Source organism: Canis lupus, chromosome 1 (genome assembly GCF_011100685.1).
Source record: "Canis lupus familiaris isolate Mischka breed German Shepherd chromosome 1, alternate assembly UU_Cfam_GSD_1.0, whole genome shotgun sequence".
Classification (NCBI taxonomy): Eukaryota; Metazoa; Chordata; class Mammalia; order Carnivora; family Canidae; genus Canis; species Canis lupus.
This window is the reverse complement of record NC_049222.1, coordinates 78072016-78095655: the sequence shown is the minus strand read 5'-3', so window position 1 is coordinate 78095655 and position 23640 is coordinate 78072016. Positions and strand designations below refer to the sequence as shown.

At 38.6% G+C, this 23640-nt stretch overlaps 1 protein-coding gene across 3 annotated transcripts in view; it reads left to right on the top strand.

Moving 5' to 3' along the window:
* Positions 1–23640, top strand: part of LOC102155844 (spermatogenesis-associated protein 31D3-like) — a 190299-nt gene that overhangs the window by 77228 nt on the left and 89431 nt on the right. The gene's annotated exons all lie outside the window — the stretch shown is intronic.

Genomic DNA, 23640 nt, shown 5'->3' with positions numbered 1-23640 from the left:
TCCGTGTGTTCAAGGATCAGAACCAGGGCCAAGATAACAAGATCACAGTGAGTAATGCGGAAAGTGGGAAATGCAATCAGAGAGAATATCAGTCCAGATCACGTAGGGATGGTAGATCCTGGCCAAGAGTTTTGATTTTGTTCTAACTGAAATGAAAAACCACTGGAAGATTTTTTTTTAAATATTTTTTTATTCTTGAGAGACATAGAGAGAGGCAGAAACAGGCAGAGGGAGAAACAGGCTCCCTGCAGGGAGCCAGATGTGAGACTGGAGCTGGACGAGGGACTGGAGCCCGATGCTGTACTTGATCCCGGGACCCTGGGATCATGCTCTGAGCCAAAGGAAGATGCTCAACCACTGAGCCACCCAGGCATCCCCCACTGGAAGATATAAAGGAGGATCTGGTAGTTACTTAATCCCAGACTATGATAGACAAGGAGATTTGGATGATTAGGATTTTAGGAAATGAAATCTCATGTAATTTGGAAAATGTAGTCTAGTGAGATAAGAGCTCTAGAAGCTATGTGGGCCCAGGGGTCATTTTACCCGGAGAATTACCATGATTTTATGGTAATAAGCCATGGTTATGGTTTTTACCAATACCTTCAATCTAATAAACTCTGTATCCCAATTTCCAGCCCCTTATTTCTAGTTGCCTGCTGGACAGCTCCTCCACCATATCCTGAGGTTTATGTTTAAAGGCAGACCACTTTGGCTTACCCATGTACCCTATGATACAGTGGCATCCTCCTTTTAAATTAATGACTTATTTATTTACTTTTTAAACGTATAGGTATCCTAAATAGCAACCCAGTAACAAAACCCAGCTGATCACCAGGTCCTACTGCTTCTACCCCTCAAATATTTCTGACTCAGCTTTTTTGTCCTTAATGTCTCTCAGGTTCTCATCTGCTATCACCTTGACTTTTATAGCCACTCCCTAATTTAGGATTAGTCTTTACTTTAGCCCCATTTCAAACTGTTGCCAGACCAAATCTTTTTTTCCCCTAAAAATGCAAGCTCTTTTCTGTTTTATTTCCACCCCCAAAATACTTTCTTATTGTTAAATAGCCAAATTCTACCACTAAATAAAATCCTGGAGTGTATCCCTTCAGATTTCTTCTATGGTTATACACACAGAGATTATGAGATTATAACCTAATTCTGCTTGGTGATCTGCCTTTTTTTAAACAATATATTTTTAGTATTTTTCTAAATAAATTATACATCTACATGATTTTTGGTGGCTTTGTATTATTTCATTGTATGGATGTTCTATAATTTACTTAACCTCCTTTTGAGAGCCAACTCGGGTTATTTTGCTTTTATAAATGATATTATATTGAATATCTTTCTACATTTATCTACTTATATCTTTCTGTCTCACTTTGTTAAGAAAAATTTACTTGAAGTGGCCCTTTTGATCACATATAATCTTTTAAACGTTTTTGTGGTTTCACGACTTATAAGGTTTTTAATTGGAAATTTTTGGTATGAGGTATAATACAATGGCCTGAACTTTGTTTCTCCTAAAATGGTTGGCCAGCTTTCCAATTATTATTTATAGTTCAATCCAATCTTTCTTTAATGATTTGATGTGTCAATACTAATTTCTTTAATTTCTTACATAACTTCAAGTCTATTTCTGGGCTTTCTATTTATTCTATTCCATCAGTCTGGCTACAAATTCTAGCAAAGATGCCCTGTTGCTTTAAATCTAGTAGTTTTCTAATAGGTTTTAGTATTTGATAGGCCAAATCCTTCTCCTCTTTGCTCATTACTTATTTGCTTTTTTTTTTTTTTTTTTGGTATGGGAGAGATTTATTCCACCCTCCATTTTATTTTCCAAATAGAATTTACCATCATTTAATTAAGTTAAAAAAAATGTTGAAATTTTTATGTTGATTGTATTAAATTTACAAATTGTTTTGAAAGAAGTTGGCATCATCAGAACTATCTTTTTAAAATAAATCTGGCCTGAGCTTGATTCTGTTTAAAATCTATCATACATAGTTCCCCCTGAAGGGAAAGTCATATTTCAATGGCATCTAACACCTTACATATTTTCATTCCTACATACCGTTCCTTGTCCTTCAGAGATTTAGAGCATCTTAGATTGCAGTACCTCAAAGAACATGGAATAATCACTGGAATCTCAAAGTCAGAGCAATGGAGGAGACGTATTACAGAGAGTGTATTGGCAGGATGAAGATGTGATTTGCAAATCTGTCTTTACCTCATTTGCAAAGTTGTAACTGGAGCTAGGAGCTCTCGAGCTTGATTGCATTTTGGCCTGCAAGTCCATCCAGTGGAAGAACATAGTTTGAACCTATGAGCATTCCAAGAATATGTGCATAATCAAGGATATCTTCCTTTTAAGTCTTGGGAAAACTGTGACTTTCTAAAGTTTGGCTCTTGCCTCTTGACATTGAAGAAGAAAATTCCACTAACTACAAAATAAATAATTTGGGGCTGCTTTGTGTTTAGCTTACAGCATTATCTCCAAACCCTGGGCCTCGTAAAAGTTTCTGTTGGCTCTTTTCATCCCTCCTCGCCCTTGGTTGTTCTCAATGTGTTTCCCCATTCTCTTCCATGTACAATCTGGTGGTAGAGATCTGGGTCAGTGATAGTGGGTGAGCGAGAAGGAAATGAAAGGGAACAGGGAGAAATGTTAAATAAACTAACAGTGCAATATTAAGACTTGCCAAGAAGACTTAACTGACTTTTTAAATTTATTTTTAAAATTATTTTTAATTATTTTTATTTTTAAATTAATTTTCAGCTGCCCTTTGAGGCATATTATAACATGTAAGAATTCAAATGTAAACACTCTCATGGGACGTAGACTATGATTTTTTTTCAGACATCCAGCTCGGTCCTGGATACTCAGTGTATTTGTTTATATAAACCATGTTAACTGGAAAATCTTATAAAAATTCAGTCACAGTATTCAAGAATTGGATTCCATGGTTATCTTGCTAAAGTTGGGATATAAAAACAACTCCCTCGTTGCTTTTAGCGCTGGGAGGAGTATAATTGCATGAGTCTTCAATCTCCAGAGATTTCATTTTGGTCAGTGGTTTTAGGTTTCCCTCCAAACCATCATATTGGAGAGATGCTAAAATGGGTACAATAGATTAGCTTGTGTGTGTGTGTGTGTGTTTTAACCTTTATTTCTTTGCCCTTTCTTTGTAAAGTTGATATTGAGTAATAATGTAATTAAAAGATGAACCAAATAAAACAGGAATAGGAGATGGATGCAGTTTATAAACTGAATCATCAGCATTAAATAATCAAAAGCTTGATAATCATAGTCCGTGCAAATTGAAATGAAATTGCTATAAGACAAAATAATGCCAAAAAGTTCATTGAACTTTATTTCCAATGTATGTTTTCTGGATGTCCTACATGTGTTTCTACAAAGAAGATATCCCTGTTTCATATTCACTTTTAAGATGAACTTGTGAAGCTGTAAAACTATTAACTATTAGAGGTAAAACTATTAACCATTGAGATGTTTTTGAGATGATTTTTCAAAAGTTTAGAATACCTGTTTCAAACTAGTGAAAACATGTTATAATTTTATCAATTATTAAACATTAAAAGTAAGGTAGGAAATACAGAGAACCTGAATATGGTTTTTATTCTTAAGAAATGTTATAAGTGTACCACAAGCCTAGTTTCTCCTTTTGAGTGCAGAAGCTTAGTCATATAAGCAGGAATTAAAAAAAAAAAAAAAAAATCAGCCAAGCCATTTGCCTCTCCCAAGATCATGAATTATAGAGCTGGGGGTTCAAGGACACTGGCTGCCCATACAACTCTGCAGGGAGTTGAACTGAGCTCTGTTTGAGGTCACAGCAGAGCAGCAGAGGACAGAAGATAATGAGATGTCTGGGCAGTGGGGTAGCTCTTCAGCTGCTCATCTGAGAAATCGTTGTGCATGTATGAGGCGGATGTGACTCATTGATTCAACGCGAAGCAGGAAGAATGGTGAACGACAAGGAAGGGGAACAAAGAAAAAATCAGGATGGTGGGAAATAGCCAAGATTAAAAGCAATCTTTACAGGAGGCCTTACCTAACCAGGACTAAGATTTGGAAATGTACATTTATCTGCTATTGGTCCACTTACCAGAAGGGAATTTTTAGTAGAAATTTTAAGAGAATTTCATTACAGTAGAACCGTGCATGCACAGACACATTAATAGGTTATGTGCTTTGCATTGGGAAGCAGTAAAATTACCAAACATTATAGAATATATATGCAAAATGTAGAGAGAATTTATTTTATTTTAAATAAAAGACCATGTCAAATATACACAGAAGTAAAAAGGGAAAAAACACTAAACCTCATGTACCCATTGCTTCCCCAACATTTTACCTATCTTGGAGAAAATTCTTTTTGATGAAGAAAGTTGACATCAGAAGAGGCCTGGAAACATACTCTGAAGAGGGTGAAGCAAAGGCCCAAATTGGCAGCAGGGATCCCTGAATCCCTCCAGTGTGACATTATTACTGCATTATGGCATTACTTGTTAAATGAAAGGTATTAACTCTGTGAATAATCAGGTAATCAAAAAGTACTTACTGCTTTGGCTTTTTATTACAGGTTCTTCAGCCACTTACATTTAAAATTTTTTTAATATATCATTATTTTAAACACACATCATTATTTTAATTATATCCAATTAAATATACCTGTATCTCCTCAGCATGCATCATTATGTACTTTACTAAAAAGCACTTTGAATCAAATTGCATACCAGCATTCTTTATTATAATTTATGTGCACATATCTGCAGCAGATTTATACATTTTGGAGATTAATTATCAAGAAGTTTGTTTAGACTTCCAGTAAATGTGAAACTTGACTTGTACTTCAGTATACTTTGGTATTTATAATTTTGTGATATTTTTTAATATCATCCTGGAAGATACCGCTTTGTTTTTTCTTCTGAGGAAAGTATGGGTACTTTCTAATGAGAAATCATTACAGTTACCAGATCCATTTGTGCCCAAGTCTTTAGATTTTTTTCACCTCTTTTGGGTTCCCCGGAAAGTCACTCTCATTTTGGATTTCTCCAAGTAATAGACTGAAAGATTATCTATGACTCAGTCCCAATCACATGACAATAATATTTCTAGGTTATAGGAATATAAGAAAATATAGCTCTTAGAGGTTCCTTTTTGCTCCTGTTGAAGGATTTTCACTCCTTCTACCCAGGGGTTTATCATCTTTTATATCTGCTTTTGCATCACTACTTAGGTAAGCATGACAAATTCTTATTACTGACTGGTGTTTGGCATATGATAGAGTAGTGCAAGGATTCTTAAACTAAAATTCAACATGCTGTTCTTATATCCTAGCCAGAAATCTACTGTTAGCTACCACTCTACTCCTATGAGATATATATATCTGTGATATGTGTATAATATACATGATATATAGATAGATAGACAGATATATTATAACAAATTGAGCCACTAAATAAACTCAAAAAAGAAAGACTCAGTGTTGGAGGCAACCCATTGGTCCAGTTTGATGCTATGTCCTGACTGGTTTCCATAGCCTAGATTCCAAATCTTTGTATTGACTCTATGACTTGAATACCCACCTTTCCTCAACCCATATTCATTGGTTTTGGCATATTTCTTTACTTTCTCCAGTATATGAACCAGTTTTCCTGTGTAGTTTCTGGGTTAACTCATCTCTCAAGCCCTAGCATCTCTTGTTTTCTCAAGGGAGGATGTCTATTGTTAGAGCAGGCAGCTCTTTGGTGTTCTCCACTCCCTCCTTTCAAAGGAGGTTAGGAAGATGTGGTCTGTGTATACATTGGAATATTACTCAGCCATTAGAAATGACGAATACCCACCATTTGCTTCAATGTGGATAGAACTGGAGGGTATTATGCTGAGTGAAGTAAGTAAATCGGAGAAAGACAAACATTAAATGGTTTCATTCATTCAGGGAATATAAGAAATAGTGAAAGGGATTATAGGGGAAAGAAGAGAAAATGAGTGGGAAAAAAATCAGAGAGGGTGACAAAACATGAGACTCCTAACTCTGGGAAACAAGCAGTAGAGGAAGAGGAGGTGGGCGGGGGGATGGAGTGACTGGGTAATGGACACTGAGGAGGGCATTTGGTGGGATGAGCACTGGGTGTTATGCTATATGTCGGCAAATCGAACTCCAATAAAATAATATACAAAAAAAAAATATAAAACAAACAAAAAAAACAAAGGAGGTTAGGAGTTAGAAACTGGGTTACTCTGTGACCCGAGGTATGCCAGTTATATTCTCTAATCCCAGTTTTATCCCAACTGAGGGATTTGTGACTAGCTTATCTCTAATGGTTTACATTTTCTTTTGTTTTTTTGGAGATATTTGCCTTATTATTATTTTTTACATTATGTGATTCTGTATGATTATATTGTCATTGTAAAAGTTTTAAATAGTACCCAGATATACAGAAAATGATTGTAGAGACCTATTAACTTCACTGCCCCTCCTACCCTTCCTTTTATAGCCAAAGATAACTAGTGACATTAACATTCCTTGATTAATTTTTCAAATACAATTTTGTCAAAGTTGATTCTTTGTGACCTTTTAGCAGCTATAATCTGTGCATTCTATTTTGGACACGTTAGTCATTCAAGAGGCTGTGTTGGTGAGGAATGGTGTGGGTGATCAAAAAGGCGCAAGCTTTCAGCAGAAGATTTGAAATATGAACAATGAATTCTTCTTCTTGGTTTGAATAAGATTCTGTGAAGTTAGTTTTCTCCCTTTCCAATGACGAGAAGACTTCAGGGAAAGGAGATGGTAAGAAGAGTAGAGAGAGGAAAAAAATGTTTTCTGTCATTTTAAAGAGTTCAGTGTGTAAAGGTAGTCATCAGAGTTTACTTCCTGGTTCACTTGGATGGCTCAGTGGTTGAGAGTCTGCCTTTGGCTCAGAGCATAATCCTGGGGTCCTGGGATCAAGTCCTACATCAGGCTCCCTGCAGGGAGCCTGCTTCTCCCTCTGCCTATTTCTTTGCCTCTGTGTGTGTCTCATGAATGAATAAATAATATCTTTAAAAAAAAAAAGGGGGAGAGAGAGAGAGAGAAAGCTTATTTCCTTCTTCACAACAGCCCATGAAACTTATGTTAATGACATATTTTGGATGAACTTTTGTGACTTCAACGACTAAGTTTTCCATTGGGTAGAATGAGAGCAACAATGGTGGTAAAATTCTTTGTTCATAAATAAACGTTTATTAAAAAAAAAAAAGCTTTCTGTTAAAATGATAAAACATGACAATTTCCAGTGGCAAATTATTGTATTAATAAGATAGTACATGAGTGAAAAATGTAAAGAAATACAAATACATTGGTATTCTCTGGTTCCCTTGTAACTAATATTACCTAATATCAATAGCTAATTATTTCAGCAACAGTACTATTGTAGAAAACTGTTTTTACCTATGCTTATCAGACCCCTTCTAGAGTGAATATAGTTCTAAAGCTTCTAGAAAGAGATTAGAGTAGCACATGAAGCTCTTTTGGTTCCCTTTCCACTGTTAATCTCTTCATTTTAGCAGATGGCTTCATTTTAGAACTCATTTTACATAAGAGTTTATAAGAACAAATCCTATATTCAGTTTGTTTCTTTGCTTCTTTAGCCCATGTGAAATTAGATAAAAAGAAGACAATTCTTATGTGTATTAAACATCAACCTCAGTAGCATTTTTCCCCCCACACAGGAAAATTTGACACATTTTTTTTGTCATTAAACAGCAACAAAGACAAAAACAAAACAAAACCCAATCTCACAAAAAAACAGTAACTAGTACTTACAGCCAAACCACTAAAGATTATGTGTACTGAAAGCAAATAATTTTACACCTCAAATTTTATACTCAACCAAATTTGTGTTCCAGTGAAAGAACAGAATAAAGATATTTTAGACATGGCCAACAGATTACTTTGAATGTGATCTTCAAAATATATTGCTGTAAAACAATAGGATAAAGAAAAACAAAATGAATACAGCAACAAGAAGGATGTGGACCCCAAACCATTAAAGTTACAGCTGAATCTAAAGAACTATTGACACATAATAAAGAAACAGTTGTTAAGAATATGGAACTGAAATTCCAACCTGTAAGTAGTAGATGTGAGAATAGAGGGGTGAGAGAATAGGAATTCTGGTTGGGCCAGAATTAAAGATGTATTAAGATTCTTGTTTAAAAAAAAAAAAAAAAGATTCTTGTTTTGATCAGGAAAATAATAGAGATCTTGATTATTTCTAGATATTGTTAAGATACATATGTTTACATGTGAATATCCAGGATGTCAGGGCAATCCTTAGGAAAAATAGGAAAAAAATAGAACTCGTATCTTTTTTAAACAATTAAAAAAGAAAAAAATGGAAAAACTGCACAATTTAGCAAAAAGCAGAGGACAAGAGAGACTTATACAAAAGAATGACAAAAGAAAATCATGAAAATAGGTGGTCAGAAATAAGTCAGACATAGAAGTAGTCACATTAAATGTGAATGGCTTAAATTCTCCCTTTTTAACACAAATTTTTAGACTAGATATAAAAAAATTTCCAATTTTATGCTGTTAAAACCTATGACATCCCCAAAGAAAAAACAATAAAAAATGTTTGACAATAATATGCAATAGCTATGAAATTGTAGGGATACCTGTGTGGCTCAGTTGGTTAAGCGTCTGCTTTTGGCTTAGGTCATGATCTCTGAGTTCTGGGATCAAGCCCCACTTTGGGCTCCCTGCTCAGCAAGGTGTCTACTTCTCCCTCTTCCCCTAACCCTTCCCTATCCTCATTTTCTCTTTCTCAAATAAATAAATACAATCTTCAAAAAAATCATGAAATTATTTGCAGGACAAAGTTATGAAATATAAAGCAAAGCAAAGAAAAAGAATGATGAAATACAGAGAATGGATAATAGTGGGAGAATTTACTACAACTTTCTCAAAAATGAGTAAATTCTGGAGGCAGATTTTTAAAAAGATTTTATTTATTTATTCATGAGAGGCACAGAGAGAGGCAGAGACATAGGCAGAGAGAGAAGCAGGTTCCATGCAGGGAGCCTCATGTGGGACTCGATCCCGGGACTCCAGGATCATGCCCTGAGCTAAAGACAGATTAACTTGGGTGGCTTAACTGCTGAGCCACCCAAGCATCCCAGGGAAACAGAATTTTAAAATACTTTTTATAGCCTTGCTATAACATATATAACTTATGCATTTTAAGTATTTATAAATTTTCATGGTCATCAACTACAGAATTGACACAATTTTCAAGTGTCTGTGGGGCATTTACAAAATTTAATCATGTATGAGTCTTGGGAAAACCTTCATAAATTCAGAAGAGCAGAATTCATAGTTTATATTCTTTGAACAAAATAAAATACAGTAAAATTAAATAGTAACAACAAAAGGAGAATCTGCTAGTCCTAATCTACCTATTTCAAAAAAAGATACACTCTTCTAAATCACTTTTGATTTAAAGAGGAAATAAAGACAAGAACTACTAATCACTTATAAATAAACAAAGCTCTACCAATCATCACATCTCTAAAGCAGAACTTAGAGGAAATTTTATGGCCTCAATTCAGTTATTAGAAAATAAAAAAGGATTGAAAAGTTTTATAATTGAGAAAAGAAGCAGTAAAATAAATAAGCATGTACAAGAATGGAGATAATAAATTAAATTAATGGCATAGAAAAAAACAAAACAATTGACTTCCTCTATAAAACCCAAAGCTCTTCTTTGAAGTAGTGTATAGTAGACAAAACTTTTGGTGTCATCAAGAAAAAAAGAGATAAGATACATACTTTAGAAACAAAGGAGAGGACTTAACTACAGAATCGGAGGAAATTTTTAAAAATCATAAAAGTATAATGTCTTTTTTTTAAAGATTTTTTTTATTTATTCATGAGAGACACAGAAAGGGAGAGAGAGAGAGAGAGAGAGACAGAGAGAGAGACAGAGACACAGGCAGAGGGAGACACAGGCTCCACGCAGGGAGCCTGATATGGGACTTGATCCTGGGTCTCCAGGATTGCGCCCTGGACTGAAGGCAGGTGCTAAACCGCTGAGCCACCCAGGCTGCCCAAGTATAATGTCTTTTACCTTGAAATAACACGTCCAAAGTCTATTTGAAACGAAACACTTTTCTAGTAAAATACAAATTACTAATATTATTTTAAAAGATGATAGAAGACCTAATGAGAACAATAGAAGAAATGAAAAATTTAAAAAAAAAATCAACCCCCAAAAAGATACACGGTCTTGACTATTTTATGAGTTTTAAATCATCAAATGCTTAAGAACCAGTTAATCCCTACCATAGATAAATAGAAGAAAATCATCTGAATTTAACTGTCTTTCTGTATATAGTTGAGGTACCAAAACTGACAGTGACTGCACACATGCTCAAAATGACCACTTTTGGCCAAGCTGCCTCATATACATAAATCTAAAACTCCAAGTACAATAGTATCAAGTTGAATTCATTATTACCAATTAGTATTAATCTCAGGAATGCAATAATAGTTGAACACTAGGAAATCTTATTAATGTATTTTACTACATGAAAAAGTTAGAGGAAAACCATTGGTTCACCCCAGTAGTGCTAAAAAACACATAGTATTAAGTCCACATCTATTTGTGATTTGAAATAAAATGAAACAACTTCTAAGTTAGTCAGAGAAGGAAACTTCATTAACTTGGTAGAGGGTATCTACCAGAAATCTAAAGCAAATACCAAAGTATATGGTAAAATAGAGTATACCATTGAAAATAGGAACAAGACAGGAAGGCTTATTATCATTACCCTTACTCAAAATAATAATGGATGTCCTAGCTGAAGCTTTTAGGTAAGAATAAAAAATAAGAAGAAATGAGTATAATACTGGGAAGGAAAGGACAAAATGTTTCAGTATATACATATATATATTCTGTCTACAAAATCCAAAGTAATCCATTGAAAAACATTAGCACTCTTAAGAGTATTTAGTGAGAATTATAGTATCGACTTGTCAAAAACAGTCACTTACCTGGATCTCCAGAGTAAGTAATCAGAAAGTATCATAAAAATGCCTTGTGCACAGAAGCAACAAAAACTATTAGGAAATATGCATGCCTATATGAAGAAAATGTAAGAATTAACTGACAGTCATAAAAACTCTCTAAAAATTAAGAGAAAATACCATGTTTCAGTTTGGGAATACTTAATGTTTAAAAGGTTCATTTCTCTCCAGTCAATCTATAAATTTAATGCAGACCCAATTATAATTCCGGCATGATTTTTTTATGGAATTAGGTACACTGATTTTAAATTTTTTCTGGAGGACAAAATGTAGAATGGGGGCTTTGTTATTGTTTTTTATATCTCACACATATTTTAAAATTCCTATTTATCTCTTTGATGTATAGTAAGAGCTTTAAAAGAGAGAGAAAATATACAGTATCAGCTATAAAGATTTTGAAAAAAGAACAATGAAGGAGGACTTGTTCTACCAGATATCAAAACATGACATGCAGCTGTAGCAATTGAAATGCTGTTGAAATGATTGGAGAGAAGAGAGATGGATAATTGCAATAGGCATTGGAAAGTCTAAGCAAGTGCGGGTATTATATGGAAAGGTTTGCATTTTGGATTACATAACAAAGTGTGGATGACTTCATAAATGGTGCTGGGAACATTAGTTTTTGATTTGGAATGAAAATAAAGTGAGAGCCCCATCTCTTATAAAAATGAGTTTTCAGATGCATCAAGGAGCTAAGTGTAAAAACTTAGGGGAAAGTCCTTTTTAGGGCGAGGCACAAAACTCGGGGCCAGTCAGGAAAAAAAGATTGGCAGATTTTTATAACATAAAATTAGGATTATGGCAATAAATAGGCAATAATATAGAATTATAGGCAATAAAAAAATCTATGACCAGAAGTTTATATCAGATAGTGTATTTACAGTTTATGTAACTCAAAATAGATAATGATCAATAATATATAGAGGTCTAAAAACTTCTTAAAAATGCTCCTTAAAAACCATAGAAAATGGGCAAGGTGCAGAAAAAGGACTAACACAAAATAGTTTTTGCCCTTCATATTGACACAAATTTAGAAATTTGATAATAGCCAGTGTTGGTGAGGGGGTAAGAAGACAGGTGCTAAGAGCTACCTTAGGTGGAAAAGTATAAATTAATAGTTATTTTGTCAGTACCTATTAAAATCAAAACCTGACATTTCTTTTGCTTTGTTTTGTTTTGTTTTTGAGAGTGTGTGGGCATGTATCATGGAGGTAGGGGTGGTGGTAGCAGAAGAAGGGTAGAGGGAGAAGGAGAGAGAAAATCTTAAGCAGAATCCACACCCACCTCAAAGCCTGATGCGGGGCTTGATCTCACAACCCTGAGATCATGACCTGAGCCAAAATCAAGAATCAGATACTTAACCTACTAAGCCTCCCAGGTGCTCGAAAACCCAACATTTCTTTTAACTCAGTGTTTCTACCATGTGCACAAAATAATACACACATGAATATTTATGACATTATCAATTATAATAGCCTCAAACTGGAAATGATCTAAATAGGAGAATCCATAGTAATCTATGGAACATCCATGCTCTTGAAAGTTAAGTGGCAGTTAAAAAGAAAATGAGGCACTATTAATCTGGGAAGATCACTGACACAACATTTTTTTTTAAGTGACAAAACTGTATATGAAGTATAACCTCATCTATATAATGTATTAAAAGAGGCCAAAGCAGATATTGGTAGACATACAAAATTGTGTGTCTGTGCAGGCGCATATGCACGTGTGTGTAAAATATATACAACAGGAAAAATATGTATAAAATAGAAAAAGAACTGGAAGGACACACACCAAACTGCAAAGAGACAATTCTTATGGACTTGGGGAAAAATATGTGGGAGAGGAAAGATGTGCATTTGTTGCTGATATTTCTATAAAGTTGTAGATAATTTGAAATGTATTGGTTGATATTATATTTCTTATATTTTTAAAAAAGATCTCCTTTTCAAACTTCTAATTATTAGAAGGGAATGTCATGGTTTCACTAGATCTGTTTTGTAGATGACATACCATTACAGAAGGGAAGTATAGTATTATGTCTTTTTTTTTTTTTGTCCTTCAGCCCAGTCTCTTTATTAGATCCTGACCCTCCCCATCCCACCCCCCTATGTCTTTATTATCTATTAATACTCATAATTTTTTCATTCAGTACTGTTCATTGGGTGACCAGAATATGTGTGGAACACTGGATCCTCAGGTACAATGCTTGAGGGGCAGCATGTTCCCCCTCTAGGATTACTCTGGTTGATTTGGCTGAAAGGCCATATGCCCCCTGACAAAGTAGAGGCAGAAGCATAGAGCATCTTGCCCTCTTGCTTTTGTGAACCTCCCTAGACCACTGAACAGAAAGTCCTTTGCAGCGAAGGTCAGCTGCTGTTTTGTATGGAGCAGATGAAAAAGTCACGGGAACCCAGAGGTTCTGTGGATTTCACATGCAGAGACTCACGCCTCTTTGCCCTTCTATGTTTGCAAGATCTGTCATTCAGGGAAGGAAGTTAGGTCATCTGAAATAACTTGCTGTGCAACTAGCCGCGGTGCTTGTTATGAGTGCTTTGTACTCTGCCCTGGGATGGTAACAAATTTCGACTGTCCGGTAGAGTCCAATTCCCAAACCAATTTGTTTCTCTCTCTCTCTCTCTTTCAAAAGACAGGCATTTTTTTAAAAAAATTATTTATTCATGAGAGACACAGAGACACAGGCAGAGGGAGAAGCAGGCTCTCTGCAAGGAGCCTGATGTGGGACTCCATCCCAGGACCCCAGGACCGCACCCTGAGGAGAAGGCAGGTGCTCAACCACTGAGCCCTCCAGGGGTCCCAAAAGATGGGCATTTTTATTTTTTATTTTATTTTTTAAAAAGATTTTATTTATTCATTCATGATAGACACGGGGGGTGGGGGCAGAGACACAGGCAGAGGGAGAAGCAGGCTCCATGCCAGGAGCCTGATGTGGGACTCGATCCCGGGCCTCCAGGATCATGCTTTGGGCTGAAGGCAGGCACTAAACCACTGAGCCACCGGGGCTGAAAAAGCCCATTTTTAAATGTCTGTTTCCTATTTTGAGTTACATCCATTTCTGTCCACAAGCCTTAAACCAAATAGTAATTCAACTTCAGATTTGTCACTATGAATACAAGAAGCTTAAAATTAAGAGCAAACCCTCCACCTTTCCTTTCCCTTAGGAGAGTTTCCCCGTGTTAGAAAGGTGCAACAGAAAGGGGATTGCACTAGGAATCCAAAAAATCTGTTTGAGGTCTGCCTACTGGGATCTTTGGCAAGTCACTTCACTTCCAGGCTTCACTTTATGTCAGCTGCAAAATGGAGAGATTGGGGGAATTGAGGAAGAGAGGGGATGGAGAGGAGATATAGATAATGAAGGAGAAAGGACTTTGACAGATATAAAGGACAGACCAGCATGAGACTTTGTATAAGCCCACTGCTCCCCTTCTTACACACACACACACACACACACACACACACAAGGCTGTATGCACACTTCATATTTCTGTTCTTTTTCATTTATATTCCTTTTAAAGTAGGCATTTGAATCCCTCCAAACACATTCAGCTTTGTCTTTTGTCACATGTACCCACTGATCTCACCAGCACCTGAGGCCTTGGATTTACTAAGTTCTACCTTTTAGGCAGTCCCTGTTTTCTCCCAGAGGTGCATTTAGCTTAGTGTCAAAAGCACAGTGTGTTCCCTTTTTTGTTAACTTAACCTCTGTGTTGTTTTTTAAAAATCAGATTTGCAAGAACAGGGACTCTAGAAAGCCTGTGATATGTAAATATTTAGCCAGGCAGATAGGGACAGCAAGCATTTTCTCTCTTAACACAAAACATGATTTTATTTGCTAAAGCTGTAATCTTGTTTGATAATCCATCAGTTTATTATCAGCTATGTGGTGAGACATAATGCCACAGGGAGATAATGAAGAACCTTCACCTGATACTACGGGGTTGATTACAGTGACCGCAGGAGAGAGAGTCTTCTGGAGGGGATTATGTTAAACATAGCCTTCCTATTTACAGTTGATTTCCTCTGAGAGCTTTAACTGTTCAGCTCCTAGCCTAGGTAAGTAGGTCATCTGAAAACCTTCAAAGAAGAGCAGTCTGCAGGTGTAGAACAACTCGATGTGTCTCTTTATCAGGCCTCATTAAGTCATTGTTTGATGCTCAGTGCATTTATGAATCAAAGAGAAAAGAGATTCTAAGGTGCTCCATTGAAGACAGTATTTAAAACAAACAGAACCCAGAAAAGTCCAGTTTGGAAACAGCAGAGACCCTTCCACCCCACGGGTAACAGCAGGATCCCAGCTGTACGTACTAAGTCCAGTAGACTGGATTAATAAACTGAAATATTCACATAACCTTGATTTGTAGGACCCTCAAGGGTGCTATGTGTGGTTTCTGAACCAGGGACAACACCCAACTAGTGGGACAGTTGGAAGGCACAGATCCTGGAGGGAGAGGTGTCCCCGGGGCACTGCAGGGAGCGCCTGGCAGGATAAGAGGAGCATTGCTTTCCAGCTCTCATCTGGGAATTCTTTTCTTCCTTGAAATGTCTCTTCTTGGGATTATCCACTATGGGAGATGTCTCCCCCCTGAAATCCCGCCTTCAAGTGGTGGCTGGCCTCCTGAGAATAGAGGCTGCGTCTTCTCTAGTTCTGTGTTCTCTCACATGAGCCTCTTCTGAGAGAAGCGGATGAGTTTCCAGGAATTTAAGGCTCTTGCCATGTTAAGTATCTTCTTTTGCTCCATTCTCGTTTTCCTTTCCTCCCTTTTCTTCTCCTCAGAAGACATTTTCTCAGAAAGGAAGATTCCAAAGCCAGATACCTGGTTTTAGATCCCTGGCTCTGCATGACCTTGGGCAAGTTACTTATCTTGGAATACCTTGGTCCTCGGCAGGAGAATGAGGATCACAGTCTTGGTTACTGGGAGGCTGGAGTTGGTTTGTACCAGTGCCGCCTTTAGAACGGTGTCTGGCACACAGCAAACATTCAATGAGTCGTAGTTCTTGCTAGTAGTGTTGCTTTTCCTTCCTTCTTGCTCTGCTTTGTGCCCTCATCAAACACTAAGTGACTGTCATCTCTCTGATGGGCATTGTGGCAGGCTGGGGAAATGAGTAACAGAGGCTCCCATTTCCAGAACATTCACTGTCTCTGAGGAGATGGGTCATCAGATAAAATGGAGGAGATGACCACACAACAGAGGTGTGTCATGGCTGCCAGGTTACCACAGGTGAACTGTGTGGTGTCTGGTTAGCTGGGAAGACCTCCTGAGGAGGAGACCTGGCATTTGAGTTGAACACTGGAGATGAAGTGACCACTGGGCCAACGGTCAAGGGACAGGTGTTCCAGGCACAGGGGCCAGGGTGCATGAAACTACGGCTGTGTGCAAGACAGGGAATAAGGGCATTGGGATCGGGAATAAGAAGTTTTATGTTAGTAGAGCTGCCATAACAAAATACCACAGATAGGGGAGGCTCAAAACTAACTTTCGCACAGTTCTGGAGTTCTGGAGGCTGTAAGAGAAGATCAAGGTATCAGCAGGTTTGGTTTCCTCTGAGGCCTGTTTCCTTAGCTCGCAGACAGCTCCCTGTGTCCTCACTTGGCCTCTTCTCTATATCCTAATCTCTTCTAATAAAGACACTAGTCACATTGGATAAGTTCCCACCCAGATGACCTCTTTTCACCTAAATTGCCTCTTGAAAGACCACCTCTCTAAATGTAGTCACATTCTCAGGTACAAGGGGTTAAGCCTTGCATGTGTGAATTTGGGCAAGGGACACAGTTCAGCACCTCCCAGAAGCCACCTGGATGGAGTCAGGTGCGTGTGGATGTGGATCAGGGGACAGAACGGTGGATCAGGGGACAGAACGGGGGTACCCAGCAATGCCCAGCTCTTCAAAGACCTGGGCTTCTCACCAGGGTGAGGAGGATGTCAAGGGGGTGGGAATGGACACCCCTGCTGCCTTGAGGCCCCGCTGGCCCCCTCAGGCTGAGGAGTGAGGGGCAGACTGGAAGGAACCACACTGAAATGTGCCCGATGAGACGTTGGCTGGCATTCCAGTCCGGTCCCATCACACTGCAGGGCTTATGTGGCAGTAGAAGGGAGGCAGCGATGCCCCAGAGTGAAGAGGGCCCAAGAGAACAAGGATGTGTGTGGGCATGGGGGCAGGTGGGTGGGGAGGAGGAAGGCAGCCAGGGCCCAGAGCTTGCCTGCGGGGCAGCCCCCCGCTTGCCGTGGCAGCATCAGGGCCCAGCTTGCCAGGCTGGCACAAGCGAGGAAGCATCTGAATAACAGATGGAGCAGGCTCTGCTTTTTTTCCCTTCTCACCCCAAAGGCCCCTCAAGCGTTACTAACATCATCACGTATCTTACTACTGTATTTTGTAAATGAGAGAACAACCTCCCTTTCGTGCTCCTGCCAGGTAGAAGCATGCAGCCGCTGGGTGCTGTTGACAGTCAGAGAATGAGATAATTACCCCTCTCTGTTTTTAGAATCCAGCTCAAACTTGAGCACTTCACAAAAAAAAAAAAAAAAAAAAAATGGTGCCGCATTGTGGGAGCAGCATCATTTTGCGTGGGGCCTGTTTAGTTCAGAGACTGGGGACACATGTCCAACCCTGGTTCCCCTTGTGTGTGGTGGTAGCTGCTTGGGCACACATCCCTTCATCTCTTGGAGGCTTAGGGCTTCTCTTTTGTACAAAGGGGATAATAATACACGACTAGGACAGTGGTGAGGATTCATGAGAGAACGTCAAACCCTTTGTAGTCATTAAAGCATGATGCAAATGTCAGCTCCTAAGATTAAAAATAAAAAAGAGTCACGGTGTTTGTGTTTTGCAATTTTGGTGACTAGGTAGAAAAAAAAGGAAGCATTCTGATTCCAATCCCAATACTTTCCTCGTGTCTGGACCTTGGGCTGGGCAATCACCAAGCCTGCTCTCACTGCCCTGCTCTGTATAGTGGGAAGTGGTGTCTCCCTCTCTCCCTCCTTCGCTTCCTCCCACTTTCCCTTCTTTAGCTCTTTCTTCTCTCAGATGATGTAAAGATTAATTGGATGGTGTCCATGCTGTCTGCCAGGGAGATAGGAAGCATGAAGTATCATCTGGATGGGTATAGTTTTGACAAACAGAATGACAGCCCATCTCTGTGTTTAAACAAGTTAATATGTATGTTCCTTGACATAAGGAAGCGCTCTAATCATGAAATACAGCTTGCATGTCATTTGGTTTTGAGATTTTATTGAGTACTACTAATCTTGACATATTTTGGTTGGCACCACATTCTTGGTATAGTGGGTTAGCGGTTGAATAGTTTGCAGACTTTGTGAAACAAAATCCTCATTTAATGGTTTAGTTTGGCTACATTTTGAAAATATACAAAAACATAATGCACTTTTATTTTATAGGGATTTTTTTTCAACTTGTGGCTTTGATTTGGCTTGCCCCCGCCTTTTCCTCCATGCCCTTTCTCTTCTCTCTCTCTCTCTCTCTGCTTCTCTGTATCCCTGTATTTCTCTGTCTGTCTTTCTGTGCTGTGTTCCAGTTGCACAGCCTACAAAGAAGGCTCCAAAGAAAGACAAGCTTGCAAAGTGACTGAACTGCAAGCAGAAGAATCCTCTTTGTACTACTCTATGTCAGGAATGTGTTTACACCCTGGCCTAATGCTCTGGGACTTTTGTGTATAAGTGCAGGGGTTGAGAACCTCTGAAGGCCACCGTGCAGTGGAGCGACAGGCCTGAAGCTCCCTGGTAGAAGTACCTGGACTTAATGTGCAACAAGACTTCAGTCAACACCAGCCCCCAAAGTCACTGAGCTCCATGACATCATATGCCCAGGCGGGAAAAGTCAATAGGCCGCTGGCACGGGTTCCCCTCCCTTATTTTGCTTTCCCGGGCTCTCAGTTCTGACCCAGGGGCAATGTTTAGAAAGCCCAGTTGAGTTCAGGCGGTCCTCTCAATTACTTTGGCTGGAACCTTCCTGAGTACATTTTGCTATCTCTTTGTGATATAAACAGGGGCACTCACAGTTGGCAGGGGACGCTCTTTCTGTTTTAATTTCGCAAGGCATAATTATAGTTCCAGGGTCTGGAAGCAGCATAGAGTTCTTTGGAGAACTTCACAGGGATTCTTCTGTTATGACATAGTTTATCTGGAAAAAAAAAAAAAAAAGTAAGGCAAAAGGCACTTCCAAAGAGGAAATAATAACACTATTCATGTTAGCATGCCATTCCATATTGAGTAGATCACAAAATCAGAGTAGACTTTTTTTGTGGTGGGATGCGGTGAGGGAGAAGGAGGTATCTCAAAATGTTGAACTCTTGTAGTGTGGGAAAATCTGGATAAATCCTGATGAATGGATGTGGGTAGAGAAGGATAGAAGGATATAAAATTAAATGTTTTTACTTAGGAAAGCAATAACGAAGCATCCAGCTGTATCTGAGTGAATTTGTAAGTACCCCGGGCCCTGGGGATATGGAAAAGGATCTCCACCATAGTAATAATAATCTGGCCTAAACTTGTCATAAAATTCCCTCTGCCCCCAGATGTTCAGTTAGAGGGCACTTGGTTACTCTGCTGATGTAGCGAGAAATCACAGAACTGTCAGGGTAATGGAGAGAGCAGTGACAGAGGTGGGGAGAGGGGGCTGTTTCTCTGTGATGAAACCTGTTTTTATAGGTGATTCTGATGTACAGTAGGTATTAAATAGAGCAACTAAAAGATGTTTTATCTGAGATTAGTGCTGGAGCAATATTCTCCGCATGGCACTGATAATCTAGCAGGTTTCCCCACCTAGCTTCTCCCAGGCACCCTGCTCTGTGAGTCCTGACATAAGGGTGAGCCACTGCGTCCACATTTCTGTCTCAGAGAAGGAGAGAATCACCTTTCCTAACTATGCTTGTGATATTTAGAAAAGAGGGGTCTTGTGTAATTTTGTGTGTGTGTGTGTGTGTGTGTGTGTGTGTGGTGGTGGTGGTGGTGGTGGTGAGGAAGGTATTAAATGAATTCTGCCTTTGCAGTTTAGAGCTAGGGATGTGGAAAGAGGGAGAGCTCCAGGTAAAAAAAGAGCATTTCAAGAATGCTTATTTCAGACGTCCCTTGATGCACGTATGCCAGTTTGAAGTCCAAGGGCCATACCACCTCAGCCTAACATCTTGGTCTTCCGCACCACACAGGATGCACAATTCTTGCTTAGTTGTGTGCTTCTCACATATTTCAAGGGCTGTCACAGGAACAATAAGAGGCCTGTTGAAACCACACTGTGTCCATCACAGTGGGAAAAAAATAAATAAGGTCATTGAGCTTGGAGTATTGTTAGGGTTGAGCCTGCCCAAATTATTTCATTCATGTTAAAATGTAAGGAGATGAGAAACATATTGCCTGAGAAGACAGAAGTTATTTTACATCTGCCCTGTCCCCCTTCTAGGATATGGGGAGTGCGCCTCTTAGGATAGCCGTTAGCTGGATTGTGTGTGTGTGTGTGTGTGTGTGTGTGTGTGTGTGTTTCAATTTGTTAAGATGCTAAAATCTGCTTTGTGTGATTTATGAAGGAACTTGAAGCGATTAGTTTCACAGTGCATGAAAATTCCTCAGGTTCAGGGGGGTGGTGGCCAATCTGTTACACTGTTTGCCGTGGACTGGATGGGAACATGAGCAGCTCGGAGCCATAAGGAGATTGTGTTGAGTTATTAAACACTTGTGGTAAAGCTGCTTATTGTTAATTCCCCAATGTCCTGCTGAAGCGATAGGATAAAATCAGATCGGATTAGATCAAAGAGCCTGGGAGCCAGCCTTTGGAGCAGATTCATTTAATCAATAAAGAGACCTCCTGAGAGAGGGGCAGAGTAGAGGCTGTCCTGGTGGCTCAGGAGATTAAGATGGGAGTGGGAGGTGGTGGTGGGAAAGAAACAACATGTACACGTATTTATTTCCCCCCTTCTTTTGGAGATGTAATTCTCCTCTGAAACATTTCAGCCACACTCACCAAAGGGTGTAGACATTTCTGTAAGATCTCATTACTCCAATACTCCATACCAATAATGCCCTATAAAGCAGGAGTTTATTTAAAAAACAAAACAAACAAAAACCCCAAACAACTTCTGTTCCATAAAAAGTATTTCAGTAAAAGCAATTTAGGCTTAAATGATTCCCCAAGAAACATTAATCCCTTATGAGTTAATCTGCAAAGTTTCCTATTGTCCCTTTGTGAGGAGAAATAATGGAGAAACACCAAAAGGCCAAAGTCTGGCCCCATCCCCTTCTTTGTATTCTCCCTGAGGTGCACCTCCCCACCCCCACCCCCGAATAATTAGAAGGTATTGTGTATTAAGAGGTATGATGCACGTCCTTCATCCATGATTAACACTTAAACCAGTGATATTCATTCATCTCTTAGCCCTACCAAACCCCACTAAAATGAGGACTCGTGAAAAAGGAAGTGACACCCATTAGAAAGTTAACCACAGAAAATGAGAGAAAAAATGAAGGATGGAGCAAATTAAGGATGCGAGTCCCTCAATGGTTATTGGCTTTAATGGTGTTATAAAAATGATGTCGGCTTTTACCAGGAATAATTTATATTCCGAATTAAATAAGGATATGTATCTATAAATCCATTCTATAAAACTTAATTTTCCATCTAGATATGCTGATTACTTCAGGCCCCAGCATACCTTTACCGGTTGTTAATTACCACGGGATGGTTTAACACTATTTTCCAAATCAGCATGCATGCATAAAATGACTGCAATCCAATTTGACACATTATTAGTGATGATTATTGTCATAGATAAATTAGATTGAACAGAAAATAACCTTCATCCTTAGCATGTTTTAGCTCTCAGAATTAATGTGATTTGGTGAACACATATAAATAAAAATCTGATGAGTCCCTGCTGACTACAGGGCCTGCTGGTGCTGAAGTGTATCAATTTCATGCAGATGATGAATTCCTTAAGCATTCAATGATAATCATGCTTGATTTGACAAGACTTTCTCATGCTATTTTAGGGCTTTAATTTTCTGTGAAGTTCTGTCAAGTGCTCATCAAGCACCCACTTATCTCCGTATCTTAACCTGGCAGCCAATCACAAGGTTGCCTAACAGTACAGCTACTGAGTGCCAGCCCATTAATATTCGTGTCACGTGACTGTCCAAGGAGAAAAACCAATCAATGGCTGATTAACATTCAGGTCACATGACTCCCGAGGAGAGTAAATGAGTTACACAGTAAGACATCAAACAAATTTTCATCTTGAAAGAGTGATTGCTTTTTCTGCTGCTGTGATGTTTGTCAAATTCGCTCTAGCCTTGTCCAATTAAGCTCCATGAGCTGAATTAATAATGAAGAGATGTAAGTACCGTGCCAGCATGAGAGCTGTGAGTGGTGCCACGGAATATGAACTGCTAAAAAAAAAAAAAAAAAGAAAAAGAAAAGGAAAAAATTCTTAGAATGATTGAAAAACCACATCTGGATAACTGGAAAAATTGCTTTTGCAATCTTGATGCTGTTTTGTGCTCTCCAGTGCAAAGTGTGAGCTGGAGTGTGCTAGGACACGGTACTTTGTGTCATACTTCAAAGATGGATGTGATGTGATGTTGAGTTTAGAATGACTTTAAAGGCATCATACAGATACACGTTAATTGGATTATTGTTTGTGACCCTAATAATGAATTTCATTTGCACACTCAATTATGTTCTGGGGCCTTCTAGAGATATGATCTCTCAAGATTTTTAAACTGTCCACAGAAGGGAAGGAGATTACTCTGTATTCTTGTATCCTGAGTGAAAGAAATGACTAAACCAAGTACATTAGGATTTGTGAACATGCGTGTGCATGTATGCAGGTGCCGATGTGTGCTGTTCATTTCATTAACATTCACAGGTCAGTAAATTAAGTTCATTGGATTATTTGAAAATGTACAGGGGAATCTAAAGAGAATTTTCTGAAAAAGGCACATGCTCTCTTACTGGTGATAGCCAATGACAGCTCTCTTGTAGTTACAGGGAAAGTTCTATTTATTCACAAAGTCAATTGGATTTCAACACAGATGCGCTACTAAATTCCAGTGACATGTTTAGAATAGAGACCCTATGACTAATAAAGCTTTCATTTCTTCCCTGAAGGGAGTGAGACTTGACTAATGGTTTATTGGAATTATCAAAGAGTGTCAAATCCCACTTAATAAGTTCCAGCACGAAATTAGCTAAATTCCCAAAGGCCTTTCTAAAACAATATAGTCAAATAAAAGGTGTTGCGTGTGCTGGAAAGAGTGTTAAAACCAGTTACTTGGAAGTGACGAGAAATAAATCTAACTGTAGGCAGGAGGCAATGTTTATGTATACAGTTAATAACCTTCTTAATGGGACTGCTTGGCTTGGTGATTCCCGTACGGGGAAGAAAGTGAGGTGTGGAACACGGGGTAGGCGAAAGGCCATAAGTCAGTTCCCAGCACTGTTAGTCAAGAATGGAAATTGCAAGGAGTGAGGCAATGAATTTAAAAGCCCCAGCAAGCAGAGAAAGAGGAAGGAGAGCTGA